The 12,947-nt window shown below is 39.6% G+C and overlaps 1 protein-coding gene across 4 annotated transcripts in view; it reads right to left on the reverse strand.

Annotated features, from left to right (window-relative positions):
- EGFR (epidermal growth factor receptor) overlaps positions 1-12,947 on the reverse strand; it is a 257,106-nt gene that overhangs the window by 208,493 nt on the left and 35,666 nt on the right. Inside the window, exon 5 of one of the 4 annotated variants that reach the window (XM_046919483.1) lies at positions 6,522-6,589. The exons of the other annotated variants lie outside the window; for them this stretch is intronic. The gene's annotated coding sequence lies outside the window, so the exon portion shown is untranslated. The remainder of the gene's footprint in view (positions 1-6,521; positions 6,590-12,947) is intronic. 4 annotated transcript variants of the gene reach the window in all.

Genomic DNA, 12,947 nt, shown 5'->3' on the forward strand with positions numbered 1-12,947 from the left:
CCACAGCAAGTTTGTAGACAACTCCAAGCTGAGTGGTGCAGTTGACACACTAGAGGGAAGGGATGCCACTCAGAGGCATCAGGACCTGCTTGAGAGGTGGGCCCATGCAGACATCATGAAGTTCAACAATGCCGAGTGGAAGGTCCTGCACCTGGGTGGGGGCAGTCCCAAGCACAGATACAGGCTGGGTGGAGAACGGCTTGAGAGCAGCCCTGAGGAGAAGGATTTGGGATGTGTCGGTTGTTGAAAGACTCAACACGAGCCAGCAATGTGCACCTGCAGCCCAGAAGACTAGCCATATCCTGGATTACATCAAGAGAAGCATGACTGGCAGGTCAAGGGAGGTGATTCTGCTCCTCTACTCTCTTGAGACCCCACCTGGAGTACTGCATCCAGTTCTGGATGTCTCACAACACAAAAAGGAAATTGAGCTGTTGGAGCAGGTCTAGAGGAGGGCCAGAAAGATGATCAGAGTGCTGGAGCACCTCCCCTATGAGGACAGGCAGAGGGAGTTGCGGCTTTTCAGCCTAGAGAAGAGAAGACTCCAGTGGGACCCTATAGCAGCTTTCCAGCACTTGAAGGTGGCCTACAGAAAAGCTGGGGATGGACTTTTTCGAAGGGTACGTAGCAGCAGGACAAGGGGAAATGGTTCTAAACTGGGAGAGGGTAGACTTATACTAGGTATTAGGAAGGAAATTCTTTACTGTGAGGGTCGCAAGACACTGGAACAGGCTGCCCAGTGGGGGTGTGGATGCCCCCTCCCTGGAAGCATTCAAGGCCAGGCTGGATGGGGCTTTGAGCAACCTGGTCTAGAGGGAGCTATCCTTGCCTATAGCATGGGGGTTGGAGCTAGATGATCTTAAAAGTCCCTTCCAACCCCAATCTTTCTATGATTCTATGAATACTTCAAAATGCCTTGAACAAATGCCTCCCTAACTCAGACTGCTGCAGAAGGATGTATCTTCAAGCATATCCTCAGAGAGACAGCAAATCTCTGCTTTCACAAAGTGCTGAAACACAGCATCCACATTTGGGAAGAACAAAGGTCCTGGGTATGGAAGGTCTGCATGACTGGCATTCCAGTCCTGCACCAAAATCCTGAGCAACACAAAACAAAACAAAACAAAAGAAAAAATGAAGTCTCTTGTGCCACCATCCATATTCCTTCTGCAATTCAAATAAAATAGTAACTTTTCATTGACATAAAAGGTTTGAAGGTCAACAAGGAGGCTAGCAGTGCTACAGGTGTTACTGTAGGCTGTTTAATAGCCACTGCTGGCTGCTAACTGTATAGTAAAACTATGGAAGAAAAGACAAAAATAAATGGAACAACTGGAAGTATATATAATATACAAATATATAATATAAATATATGTAATATATATACTATATAGTATACAAGTAATATTTATATAATATATTTATATAAATATACTGTGTATGCATGACCATTGTTTGTTTGTTTTAAGAAAAGGTGTTTGGATTTTGCTCCAGAAACTTCATGTCTTGTTTTTCCTTCTCAGAAAATTTATTCATTTTAGAAAGCAACAGATAAAACTGAGAATCTGCTGAATGATGAGCATTTATAGTCTTATCCACTTGACTACACTTCACCTTCTTTTATAAGCGTGATAAAACTTCTTAGTCTCTCTTCAGCTTTGAGATCCCATGCATCAGATATGTCTAAGCATCTACCTATTGAACAGACATCTCTGGCAAGTGGCAGCCCTCAGCAAGGTTCTGGGACTGCCCATGATGGTGGATCCTGTGCCTTCTAGTAGCACCTTGCCCTAAGAGAAGCTTTGCTTGAAGATACATGCTCCTAATGGCAGGTCCAGCTGGTGGCCTTTCCACCACAGTGGAGCCTTGTGCATTCCTTCTACAGATGGACAGGGAAAGAAAACCCTTCCCTTTCTCCTAAAAGCCTCTTGCAAAATCTGATATTTCAGAATAAAGAAAGCTAAAGTTCTTAACATCGTAATGACAGTTATAGCTAAAATTGGAAGTGCAAGCTTGCTTCATTGAAGGGTCTGGAAATCTAGATCTACTCAATCTTTCCAGATCACATCAATTTGTAGCAAATGTGCTGTGAGCTTTCCAAGAAAGCTGTCTTTATGAGGTTATCATTGTTCACAGGAAATGTAAGAAGCACAATGAGACTTAATGTTGGTTTTCCTGAATCCCTACATGTGTACAGGTTCATTGCCTTCTGGAGGGAGCCATTCTGTGATGCATTCACTGTCAAAAAAGTGCTAAGTTTACCCTTTCTCCTTTTTCCCCTTCCTTCCACTTCCACTTTCCTCTTTGGTGCCTTGTGTTGACATTTGAACTCTTGTGCAGTGAGCATGAATGAGCTGCTGCAATTTGGTGGCACAGCACCATTCACTTCTCACAAGCATAAATTATTTAGCAGGATTCCAGACAGCAAAAATCAGGTCAAAGCCAATGAGAGTTTTCACTCTCATGAAAACATTTCTTTTTTCTCTTGTCTCATTCACTTAATATAAAAGGTCACTTCAACTTGAAGCATATGTTTATTATTTTATATGGAAAATATAACACTACTACTTGTTTTCTTCCAGAGAAGCCAGAAATTACCAGAATGACCATTTCTTTCACAAAAGTACTGCACTTCTGTTTCTATTTTCTGGAACTTAGAATTTTAGAAGGGCATAAAATAACAGAAAGGATATGATTAACATTTTCGGAAAGCAAAAAGGACAAAATTGATTTGAATTGTTTCCAAAAGAAATAAATATTATATATAGTAAATCATCTCATCTACCTAGTCTGAATTTGCGATCTCAGAGGTTGACACTCAGAGCTATCTCTAGGGCTTTGCAATCAGCACCTTTGAGAGGAAGCATTTTTTTTATCAGCTTTGACTAATCACTGAAAAATGGCAAATAAGTCTGTATTAATTGCATATACTGATACAATTAATCAGACCTTTCCTTTAAATTTAATAAATTTTCTATTCTCCATGATTATTCCCTGTGGATCTACCTTATTTCTTTGCCAGCACTGAAACCAAGCTCAGCTTCTAAGTTACAAGTTGCATAGGCCAGTGGAACAAAACTTACCACTGCGTGACAAGAAAGTGATGTTTGATTTACTAGTGAAAAAAGCAGAAAAACAGACCTTATGCCAGAACTGCAGTTCTGCAGATTGCAATTTGAATTTCTGAAATCCATTCTGCATAGTTTGAGCTTTAAACAATGTACTTAACCCCCAGTATCCCATGGGGCATTTCTGGTTATTTTTAGAATTCCTCATGGCTAACAGCCTTGGCATTGTCATGGTTTCTATATTACTCAGTGACCAGTAGCTTTGCTACTGGAACATTTTTTCACTTCAAGAAAAATAGGATCAATATTTGATGTGTGTTACACCTGGAGATTAGGGCTGAAAGTAAACACCTGTGGGTCTTTCAGCCTTACCCACACTATCAATAACATTCCTAGTCAAGAGAGATAGTTGAAAGGAATGAAAGGCATGAGGGAAATTCTTCATGAAGAATAAAGCAAATCAGCCAAGGTTTGTTCTTTTATGTGACTTTAAGTGTGCTAGAAAAATAAACAACTCTTCTCCAGATATGCTTGACCTAGAGTAAGGAAGATAAATGGAGATATGTTTTAGCTAGCCTTTCATCCTAATTTTTTCAATTAAAAGCTTGAATAGGGAAGTTCTTCCAGACAAAGAAATAATTCCTCATTAAAATGCAATAGTCTCTTGTGGTAGCACCTCAGGTATGCCCTCCATGTTCTTACATAACAGAATCCTCTTTCTTTATACAGCATTTAACTTTAAAAAAAATGTGCTTAAAATGAGCATGAAGAGCTGCATGTTGGCTGGGTAAATGGCAACACAGGAACTAGAGAAGTGCAGGAAACTATCTGTGCATTAAGCAGGATTTAACTGCTAACCAGAGCAAAAAACCTAAATTTGGTTAGGAGTGACAGTGAACTTAGTCACCAAGTCAGAAGTCACAAGGTAGATCAGTACATTGTAAATATATTATCAGTGGTGAATAAGGCTTTGTTTTCAAGGGTTTTTTTGTTTTTTGTTTTTTTAGTTTGTTTTGTTTTGTTTGTTTTTTCAACACTATGGATGTCATTATGGGAGAAAAGTTTTCTCTCTCCTCATTGGAATTATTAAAAAAAAATAAATCTGTCTTTATTCATTATTAATAAAGAGGTCATCCACAATTTCTTTTTTTTACATTTTTCATCCAAAGAAAATCACTTGCAAGTCAAGAAGGAATGACCTTTGATTTCCATAAATCAGTGTGACAAGGGATTCAATCAGCCACATGCCTTCTTTAAGCAGCTGCTGACTCCCATAGAGTACACAGAGTGCAGGTCCCAGTGGCCCTGCAAGTGATGAAGAAAGCAGCAGATCTGTGCTTTTAAAACCACTGAAGCCTAGCTGAGGAAATCACTGTGAAACAAGTGAAATTTTATTTCACAAGTGAAATAAGAGAGTCTGAATGTTTAATCTGCATGAGCTGCTAGCACTGCACATACCTCCATATCACACTTCCTCACTCTGAACACTGTCAGCGCTGCCAGAGAAGCTGTAATATCACTGTAGGTTTTGTTCATACTAATTGATATGTGAGACCATACCTGCATGTTCTGTATGTTCCCAGGCATGGGCTCCATGAACAAGGGTAGCAGTAGTGCTGTTTACTCTCAAATTTGAGAAGCAAAGCTGGACAGGCTGCTGGGTGCCAAAAGATGACCTTTACCTGCTGTCCCAAATTCTCCTCAAATTCAGAAAATTTATTATACCAGAAATACTATCAGCTGGATTTCTTGTGTCATCACTTTGGATTTGTACAGATAGATATGGAAACAGGATGCAATGTAGTTGATGTGGCCTAAGTGAAGATACAGTTTTTATCTGCAACCAGACAGGTATACCTCAGTCCTAATTAGATGGTCCATACTATTTTCTGCTTTTAAACTTTATATGCACATTGTTATCTCAATGATATCTGTCAATAAATTCAGGACTTTCAGCAATTAATTCAAGTGCCTCAGCAGAATTATTCTTGTGGGAAACTTCAGTTCCTAGATAAGAAGGACATCTGGAACCTAAAAAGCAGAGATTCAACACTCCACCAGATTTGAGGAGGAGATAAACTGTCAATCCTGCTAGGATTGATAATAAGTGCCATAATAAGGTCAAAGTGCCAATTCAAAACTTAGTCAACAGTCATACTTCTTGTAAATAGGTTTCTGACCATATATGGGGACCTGGCTTATGTAACACACAAACTTCTGCCTGGATCTGACCACCAAAGGCCCCTTACCAGAACCCCAAATTAACATAGTGCATGTGTAGTGCTAGATTTTAATATGTATAGCAATTCTAGGAATAGGTGGGCATTTCATAGAAATTGCATGAATATTCACATGTTAAAATGTATAAGATCTGTGTGCTTTTGATCTTGAGTGTGCATGTCAGGAAGAAGTGATCTCCCATGCACCCAGCACTGCAATAAAGTAATGATTTTCTAGTCTGTTATTCAGGTTGGTGAGTTTTATTTCTGCATTTTGGCAATATCAATGCAAATTCAACAGTTTACAGTGCTTTCCCCAGACTGAAACCTGTGCTCCCTTAATTTTATTTTTTCAAGCCACTACAGAAAACGCAAAGAAAGATTAATGAAGCTTTCCAATGAAAGCAAGTTGCTAGCATGCTCTTATATAACAAAATCTCCTTTGATCAAGGTACTTAACAAGCCTTGGTGATTGACAAGTTTTAATCAATCACTTAAAATCAGGACTCTGTGCCCCAGTACTGTTTTGCAATAGAGGGAACTGTACAGATATACTGAAAGGAAAAACCTGATAGGTCATTGTAAGCTTTATATCCATAGAAGTAGGAGAATCACTTATCCCTTGTGGGTCAAATAGTAGAAAGGATAGGAAATGGAGTTATTTCCTGATGTCCTGGGACAAGAGATTTGGCTTAGTGGCTCAGGTAAAAGGTCCATCTAAAACCAGTGTCCTGTTTCAAAAGCACAAATGGTGAAAGTTCAGGGGAAAAATACATGCTACAACATATTTGTGACTATAATATCTTACTGGCATTTTAGGGAGCACCTATAGATAGCATTTCAATACATGGCATTTTGTAATCACTAATAACCTCTATTTCATGGACTTGTTATGTAATTAAGAAAACCTCATTTACATGTTTGTACTTCACCATGTCCTGCAGCAATGAGTTATGTGGGAAAAAAAAAAAAAAGAAGAAAAAGACATTGTTCACTTTGGCATAAAGTTGATGCATTATAATTTCACTACAAGATTTCTAGTTTTATACATAAATGTTAAACTATGTAGATAAATGAGAAAGGGATCCTACATTCATTTTCTCTTCAACGAGCATTAATTCACAGAAGTGCATCCTCACATTATCTCTGTGCTCAAACCTGAAAAGCCCTAGTCAAATTACTTTTCCAAACATTTCACACATTCAGCATCTGAGATAACCCTTGCTAGTCTTACCAAATTTACTCCAGTTCCACTGCCTGTTTGAGTTAAGTTGGCCCATAATTTCAAACAACCTTCACCACCTGTGGACAGAATGGTTTTATGTATATAGTGACATAATTTATGCCGTTAGTTTGTTAACAAAAAGTAAACATATACATATAGACCAATGTACAGGCATACAAAAGAAAGCACAAGCCTCAGCCAAGCATCCCTCACCTTGCCACTCCTGTCTCACTGCCTCAGCGGTTCCCCTGCCAGGGCTTTGTCGCTGCCACTATATGGCAATTGCATAAAGCTCACACATTTTGCCAAGAAGAAAGCTGATTTTTTTTTTTTTTTTTGCTTTGTAGCTCATTTTGCCCTCTCCCCCACATATGGTTTTGATCAAGGCTAAATTCTGGGAAGTTTTGTGGCTAATGCTAGAAAGGAAAATAGTGCTGCAATAGTGCTTTTTGGCCTTGGAATGGGAAAAGCTGTGGTGCTCAGAAAATATGGAAGTGACACACTCCCAGTCGGAAAAAGAAAATGAATTACAAATCACTTTTCTTCTACTGGCCATGTTTTCCATCATTACTTTTCCATGGATCTGTTCTCCTCTGTATCTTAAAGTCATCTTTTCTCCCTCTAATATACCCATTAGACATGTTTGGTTTTGAAAGCTAACTGGCAAAGATGTAAAAAAAAAGAAACACCAACACAAACATAATCACTAGTAATGACCAATAGTGAGAATTGTTTCACGCTTTTTCCCTTTAATTCCCAGTGTATCAGCTGTATTTATGCATGTTTTTTAAGCTCAGTGCCACAGAACTATCTGGACTTTAGAGGAACAGCATCCCAGTCCCAGTTATTTTTAGGCAAGTTTCTAGTTTCCTCAAAACTTGTAGCTTTCTACTGGATGTTGAATTGTCAGTGGGAAACATGTAACTATGAAGAGCAAAATACTGGAGTCAAGATTATTTCTTCATTCAGGATAAAAGATTCTCACCTCAAATACACAGTATGAGTAAGAAATCCCTAAAACCAGTGTAGCCTTAAACAGGTTGCATTACCTCACTGTTTCATGCTATTTTTTACTTGGACAAAATGAATACACAGCACACACCAAAAAAACATGGAAAATATTTAAGAAGAGAACATACAGCACACCTAGCAGCTTGTCAGCAACCATCCACCCAAACAAGACAAACTAAAATCTTGGAAGCACAAAGACTACTGACTGGATCTTAAAAAAAAAAAAAAAAAAAAAAAAATTAAAAATTTCTTAAAAAGGGATTTAAGGATTTTTGGGGTACATTTGGACTTCTATCCATCTGAACATTAAGCAATAAATAATTCTTGGTTATTCCACATAGTAGTTGGAAAATGGATTAAAGGCTACATTTTTAATTGAAGTAAATTAGTGTAATTTTGTGAATGCCAATAGAGGCTTACATGTATACCTTTGTATCTTTCTAGGTGCTTAGTGGATTCTATTTTTTTTTTTAAGCCTATGAGTGAATGCATTAAAGGAAAATATGAATGCATTAAAGGAAAAACATAACATTGAAGCTGCTGTAAAACTACATATTCTCCAGGCTGAAGCTAGAGTGAAACATTTGTCTATCACTTCATCTACTTCAAAGATTCCCAAACAAATACATTACTACATTCCAAAAACTCAGTCATTTGTCCTGTATTGCTTCATTTCTTGGAATATTTCTGAAAGTTCTCTCTCATAAAATAAAGTAAGATGGAGGAAACGAACAGATGAAAATGAAAAGATGTTTCCAAGGAGTTAAATCATTAAGTTATTCTTAGAATTATGGAGATGACAAAGACTTTGTTTTTTCCATAAAATCTGTAAAATTCATATACTACCTCCCTTTACAGTAATAAAACTTTTCATAACATATCAACGATTTGTAATTCATTTGATATGAGAATGCCTGTTTGCAAACAGGAAGCTGAGACATTGGAACCAAATCCTGAAAAAAATATGAGGGCTGCTCTGAAAGTAATGTCTCCTATTTTATTGTTGGTCCATGATATGAGAGGCAGATGTTGGTGCTATGGAAGTAGGGGTTGAGCAATCCTGCCAATATTCCATTACATTTTGTTTCTGTGCAACAGATGGCAGCAGAGGGGCAGTCTGACAGAATGGAATCTGACAGGGAAGTGCATGTGAAGCAAAGGTGTGGAATTGAATTCCCCCACATGGAAAAAATGCTACCCACTGAAATTCACCAGTGCTTGCTGAATGTTTATGGAGACCAAACAGAGGATGTCAGCACAGTGAAAGATGGACTGCATGGGCAAGATTTTCCTAGCAACTATGTGACTGTAGCAGCTGTAATATATTGGGTCACCTCCACTGGTGTAGATTTTTGCAAATACATCGTGCAGACTCATTCATCACTGGCAAAAATGCATATTAATGGCGGGGACTATGTTGAAAAAATAGTGTTTTGTAGCTGAGAATTTGCTCTACCAAGTAGTATTATTATGATTTTTGTATCTGTTGTAATTTCCATGGAAATAAATAGGAGGCATTAGTTTTGGAGCAACATATATATTTAGAAGCTTAAATGTCTTTCACCTGAAACATTATTTTCACCAAAGTAAATGCAGTAGTTGAAACTGCAAGATGTGAGTACACATTCCCTTACTCTGCGTATGTAAACAGATTGTTCTGAAATCAAGCCAGGTAGACCTTGCATTAATTAATCATTCTCTTTTTCATTGCTTGAATAAAAAATATCTTTATCATACTGTCAAAAGCAAATGCTACCAGACACTTCATCGAGTCTTATATCAGGGTTTGGATGGAAAACGAGAACAATCTTGCAATCTTAAATTTCTCAGACACCTTGAAGATTATTTTTCTTAATTCTTGATCACTGCCACAAGTTTGGACATGGCTCAGTCAGCTGAAAAACTGTGTAATAACGATGAAAAAGAAAATTATCTCCCAAATTAATCTAACCACACAGAAGAAGCAATTGAGATTTTTACTTGGATTTAATCTTCATTAATATCTTTATTTGGTTTGGATGTTGTGGGAAGGAACATGGAAATGAAGATGCTGGGCAATTCTACTCACTGTGTTCATGAGAGATGGAAAAGTTTACCTGTAAAGGTATATGTTTTGGACAAAAGCAAAGAGCATATAAGGCATGTTTTACATAGCTGGATGAAAGGTATTGATAATTCTGCTCTTTTGGATGGTGTGATAAAATCTTTGTATTTCCATGAAATTTTAAATAAATTACACTAATCCATTTTAAGGGGGCTAATATTTCTCTGTCCAGAAGCTCAAGTAGTGTTTTTTTTCTTTTTTCTACTTTCATCCTTTTAATCAACTTGAGAAACAGAAGGCATACAGTGACAGCAAATTATATCCCTATAAACTAAATCAATGAGAAACTGTATTTTTTCCAATCACATCTGGGCTTCTAGATGTAAACAAAAATCTATTTCTTTCAATGAAATTGCTGTCAAATATACTGTATTTCTGAAATTCAGAGCCTTATTTTGAGTACCTTTAGGGCCAAGTTGACTTTGAGAACTATCAATTTGAAAGATCTTGGCCTGAAGAGGTATTAACTATCCAGTCTCTGCAAGATGGATGGATGGTCGTGTGTGAGCACTTCTGGCTTCACAATTGGGCAATGCAGGGACAGGAACAGAGCATAAAATAACATGTCCAAAGCCTGGCAGCATTAAAGTACCAGGCCAGGCTGGCTCCATACTATCATACTTCCTGAATCCACTGTGTGTGATTCAGGATCAGGAACAGCATCAACTAACCACGCTGCTAAAAAATGAAAGAAATTCCTTCAAGATCTTCTCTGATTTACAACTGGTTTACAACTGAGAAAGTAAATGTGTACACATGGAAGGAGGAAGGAGAATGTGAGAGTACGTAGCTGGGACCCATGATGACAGAATATAGCATACAGCAAAACAAATAAATAGAAATGAATGAAAAATTGTCTGACAGGTAAGATTCAAAGGATTATAGTAAATGGGTCACATCAGGCTGGCAGCCAGTTGCTGTTGGGGTTCTGCAGGGCTCCATTTTGGGTCCACTTCTCTTCAAAGTTTTTATGAGTGATCAGGATGCAGGACTTGAAATGCACAACAAGTTTGCAGATGATACTAAATTAGGAGGAGCTCTTGATTCCCTGAAGGGAAGAGAGGCTAGGTGTTGTAGTAGGCGTCTTGCGGGGGCACGGGATGTACGGGACAGGCCTCTCCCTAAGCATAGAGAAACAGTGCTATCGTGCTGACCTTGATGCAGAGAAAACAGGAGAAAAAGAAGGATGAGAAAAGAATGTGGAAACGGCCAAATAAGGCACAATGTTATCTGGTATGAACCAATCAGAGTGGAACATGACAGCACGGTTTTGTAGGTAAAAATGTATATAAGCTGTGTTTAGTAGTGAATAAACGCCATTTTACCACTCATCATATTGGTGTCACCTCGGTATATGGCCAAGCTGCAGGCTCCCTAAAGCAACGAACATCACGGTTGCCTGTGAAAGGCAACAGCTAGGTAATCAGCAATTACATGAAGCTGAACAAGAGCAAGTGTTGAATTCTGCACCTGGAATGGGGTAATCCTTAATGTATGTACAGCCTGGAAGACAAGAGGTTGGAGAGCAGCCTCTCTGGCAAGTAAAAAGATGCAAGAAAGCCTTCTCCAGGAAAGGGGACCTCAGCAACCCTGTCCTTTCTCCTCCTTCAAAAGTGGGACAAAACTCAGGCCACAGACCCCAACTCCCAACATCACCGTGTTTTGGTCGCCATGGGGCATTGTTAGAATGACATCACCACATGGACTCACAGCCTTCTGTTCTGAGCCCTATAAATAGGGGGACCCTATGTCCAGAATCCAGCCACTGAGCAACAAACACCAGTGGCAACTAACTTTTGAACTTCATAGCTGTCAAGGTGTCTTTTCTTCCAAGGAGGCAGGAAGGATTACCCTCCTGCCAGGATGAGGTGGCTGATGGGGAGGCTTCACACTGTTGAGCCAATGGAGGTGAACTTGCCTGAGAGTGATGAGGAGTCCATGGAAGTGGATCCAGAGCTAGGAGAAGAGCTGATGGAAGTAGATCCACCTTCATCAGGGCAGAACCATCACCAGCCCATTGCTCTCAGGCAGTGTCAGAGGAAACCCAGATTCCACCCTTCCATCACAGGAGAACAGGATCTTGCCCAACTTGATGCTGGCACTGAACCTCCCATCCCACATGTTTATTATTAACCAGGAGAGCCCAACCCCAGGATCATCCTGCGGGCTCACATGGGACATTCATTTCCCGGGAATTCTTTCAACAGCCAAATCTCCTATGATCCCATTCTTCTCATCCCTCTCCCAGCTCCACCAATATCTGTCATCTCTTCTTCATCAAAAAGAAGAGAGGGCAGGGACTGGCACCCAGGGCAACAGGAGGATCCAAGTTGTTTGGGGCCTCAAGGAGTTGTCAAAGAATTGACAGAGGTAGATGTTCCTGTGGAGAAGCAGAACACTTTGGTTCTGACAGGTAGAAGGCTGAAGTCCAGCATAAAGGGCTGTTCTAGTTGATCACTAGAATGATTTTTCAAGATTGAACAATACATATTTTTAAAAATGTGAACAAACAAAAAACAACACAAAATAATAATAGTAGTAGTAGTAGAAGTAATAATAATAAAACCAACAATATAAATCAAACTTAAAAAAAATAGCCAATAAATGACTCTATTTGTTTTTTGGAACTCGAGTCTGCATGTGGATTCCTGCATCCTCTGGTGGTTTCCCCAGTACAGGAAAGCCATTGCTATGTGGTATGAGGGCCTAGGAAGGGCTGGGGATGGGCCAGGCTACCTGGCATTGTAGGACCAGCTGAGGGAACTGCATTCAGTCAGCCCTGAGGACAGAAAGCAGAGCAGGGTCTAAATATTACCTACAGCTGCTGCTGGGAGCAAGGAGGAATATGTTCCATCAAAAGGTTGTGTAGGGAGGGCACTGTCAGTCTGCCATTTCCAACAGTGGCTGTAGCCCACAGCCAGCAGAAAGCCATTCCCTCTGCAACACTGTGGCCTCTGCAGCCAAAGGAACCAATGCAGCCATGTAAGCTTCAGGTTGCAGGATGTGTCTGAGCTTCCTGTCTGTGTCTGAGAACAGCAATGAGTGCAGCTGTGGTAAGTGTGCCCAGGGAGAAGAGCAGCTCAGCTGCACAGAGCTTTGGAATGAGGTGGGTAGGCTGAGGAGCATCAGGGACTCAGAGGAAATTGACCAGTGGAATAATACACTGCCATCTGTGAGACAGATGAATCAGCCAGCCACAGTACAAGAAACAAGTTTCCCCTACCCTCTCAGCCCCAGCCAGAAGGAAGGGACCTATGACACAGGGGTAATGTAAGAAGGTTTCTGCTTGAGGCAGCAAGTGAATCTATGTCTACATCACC

The sequence above is a fragment of the Gallus gallus genome, chromosome 2 (genome assembly GCF_016699485.2).
Source record: "Gallus gallus isolate bGalGal1 chromosome 2, bGalGal1.mat.broiler.GRCg7b, whole genome shotgun sequence".
NCBI lineage: Eukaryota > Metazoa > Chordata > Aves > Galliformes > Phasianidae > Gallus > Gallus gallus.